At 45.1% G+C, this 3,296-nt stretch overlaps 1 pseudogene; it reads left to right on the forward strand.

The window, feature by feature from the left end:
* The first annotated feature begins 524 nt into the window (after nt 1–524).
* Nucleotides 525–1,010, forward strand: LOC132419505 (large ribosomal subunit protein eL21-like; annotated as a pseudogene).
* The last annotated feature ends 2,286 nt before the right edge of the window (nt 1,011–3,296 follow it).

Genomic DNA, 3,296 nt, shown 5'->3' on the forward strand with positions numbered 1-3,296 from the left:
AGTGGTTGAGAGTCCGCCTGTCCCAATGCAGGGGACACGGGTTCGTGCCCTGGTCCGGGAAGATCCCACATGCCACGGAATGGCTGGGCCGGTGAGCCATGGCCGCGGAGCCTGTGCGTCTGGAGCCTGTGCTCCGCAACGGGAGAGGCCACAACAGTGAGAGGCCCATGTACCGCCAAAAAAAAAAAGAAGGATGGCTTTTGAAAGTGAATAATCATCCTGGTTCATGTTTGTAACTTTGGAATTTTGAATGACTGATTTGGATGGATGTAGGGGGTGGAGGATGGGACTATCTAGAGATCCATCTATGGTTTGCTTTCAGGTTGCAATTTAAACCTTACTTTAAAACAAACGCAAAATTTAAGCAGATAGGTGTGTTGCAGGAGCTACTGCTAAAGAAATAAGAATTAAAAAAAACTTATTACAGAAAATTTCAAATATATATTAAAAGAAGTAGAAAGCCTAATGTAAAAAACCCAGCCTACTTCTTTTCGGTCGGAACAGCCATCTTCCAGTAATTCGCCAAAATGATCAACACAAAGGGAAAGAGGAGGGGCACCCGCTACATGTTCTCTAGGCCCTTTAGAAAACATGAAGTTGTTCCTTTGGCTACATGCATGCGAATCTACAAGAAAGGTGATATTGTAGATATCAAGGGAATGGGCACTGTTCGAAAAGGAATGCCCCACAAATGTTACCATGGCAAAACTGGGAGAGTCTAAAATGTTACCCAGCATGCTGCTGGCATCATTGTAAACAAACAGGTTAAGGGCAAGATTCTTGCCAAGAGAATTAATGTGCATATCGAGCATATTAAGCACTCTAAGAGCCGAGATAGCTTCCTGAAACGGGTGAAGGAAAATGATCAGAAAAAGAAGGAAGCCAAAGAGAAAGGTACTTGGTTTCAACTGAAGCACCAGCCTGCTCCACCCAGAGAAGCACACTTCATGAGAACCAATGGAAAGGAGCCTGAACTGCTGGAGCCCATTCCCTATGAATTCATGGCATGATGGGTGTAAAGAAAATAAAAGGCCTGGACTGTGAAAAAAAAAAACAAAAAACCCAGCCTAGACAATTATCAACTCACGGCCAATCCTGTGAGAACCATGGACTTTGGAGCCAGACGACAGATCCAGAGTCTGAACTTTACAGTACAAGACAAATAGGATTAATCCTACTGAGGCTGCACAAATGCCCTAGACTAGAGCCTAGAGTACGGGGAGAAGGGCAGAGAAATTCTTATTTAGCAATCAAAGAAGAAACCTGAGACTTAAAAAAAAAAACCCAACCCCCCCCCCCCCACATTCACATTCTGTCTCTGTCTCTCTCTGAAGGATGCACAATGAAGAAGTAATAGTAACAGTGGTTATTGTCAGGGAGGGAAAGGACCGGGGAGGAGATTCCTTTTTCATTATACATTTAAAAAGAAATTTTGTACTATGTGCACATATTACCTATTCTTAAAAGTAACTTGTTAAAAACAAACATCACGAAGCTTTGCAGCACCCAAGTCCCCTAGGTGTGACAAAAGGGCAAACTGCCCAGACTCAGAAGCACCAAATGTTACCGCATTTTGACCTGGATTTGCTGTGTTACAGCAATAGGCTCAGTTAGATGAATGGACAACCTCCCAACGCCAAGCTGTACATCACCAGGATGTATGTTTCATGTAATATAAAAAACTCCAGCCCTTAATAATTACACGGGTGTATACATTTGTAAAAATTCACTGAGCTGTACTTTTTTTTTTTTTTTTTTTTTTTGCGGTACGCGGGCCTCTCACTGCTGCGGCCTCTCCCGTTGCGGAGCACAGGCTCCGGACGCGCAGGCTCAGCAGCCGTGGCTCACGGGCCCAGCCACTCCGCAGCATGTGGGATCTTCCCAGACCGGGGCACGAACCTGTGTCCCCTGCATTGGCAGGCGGACTCGCAACCACTGCGCCACCAGGGAAGCCCTGAGCTGTACTTTTAAAATTTGTACACTTTATTATGTTCATTATATTGTACTCCAATAAAGTATTATTAACAGCAACAAAAATCCCAGCTTTGTGTACAAATAAACCAAAGAATCACCATTTGGGGGTTTATTGGGTTGGCGGTTTGGAGAAAACTGTTGTTTTGAGAAAACACGCTGCGGACTTCCTGCAAAAACTTGCTCTTTGGAAACTACCACTACAGCATGTGCTTTTGGTTAAGCATTCCACGGCTGAAACGCAACTCGATGCTAAAATGCCGAGAGGATGAGGCAAAATCTTGGCCAAGGTCAAGCTCCGCTGATGGTTTGAGAGGGGGATGGCAGCCAACTCTCTGCACTTGTATAACATTTAAAAAAGGAAAAACTAACCCCAAGTCATCTTCTGTTCCTTTTCTGAGCCAACTTTAGTCTTGCTCATTGTATCCGAGAACTCAGAGGGAGCCATGTGTGCTACGGCTCAGGCTGACCCAACCTCCAGGGCCAAACGTACAGATCTTGATTAGACAGGAACTAAGCCAGCTGACTGGGGCTCCAGTTGGCTCTATGAGATTTAACAAAAGATGTCAATATTTTAGATAAAGTTAGGGTCCGTCTAGGAGAGGGCAGAGAAATATACTTTAGCCTCTCTTTTGGCTCTCTGGTCATTTTTTCTGGAACATCAACAAAATGCCCCCAATTTGGTAGAAAATGGGGGCTCAGGTCTACATCGAAGTGATTATTGTGAAAAGAGCCTCAAGTTTAGCATACTTGGTACAAATAAATCTGTGCTACACAAAGAAAAGCCAATACACTATACCCCTTTGGGACTGAAACTAAGCACAAGGATGGAATGGAAAATGTATTTCCTGCCAGGTCACAGGGAATGGATATATCGGAAATGGGAAAAATGTCTCTCAGCAGTTTATAAAATACAAACTTTACATTTTGCACATGTCCCGTCTCACTGGTGGCCAGGCAAAGGTAAGCAGGACCAAGTCCCAGGCAGGTCAGGGTTATACAGAGGCAGGCCCCTGAGACTTCTCAAGTCTCCCTGGGAGTTAACCTTGTCTTAGGACTCACAGATGGAGAACAATGTGTTAACACAGTGGACCCCTCAAATTTTCTTAGGCAGTCCTGACACCATAAAAAAAGAGAATTTTTTTTTTTTTTTTTTTTTTTTTTTTTTTTTTGCGGTACGCGGGCCTCTCACTGTTGTGGCCTCTCCCGTTGCAGAGCGCAGGCTCCGGACGCGCAGGCTCAGCGGCCATGGCTCACGGACCCAGCCGCTCCGCGGCACGTGGGATCCTCCCAGACCGGGGCACGAACCCGCGTACCCTGAATTG

This window comes from Delphinus delphis, chromosome 2, assembly GCF_949987515.2.
Source record: "Delphinus delphis chromosome 2, mDelDel1.2, whole genome shotgun sequence".
NCBI lineage: Eukaryota > Metazoa > Chordata > Mammalia > Artiodactyla > Delphinidae > Delphinus > Delphinus delphis.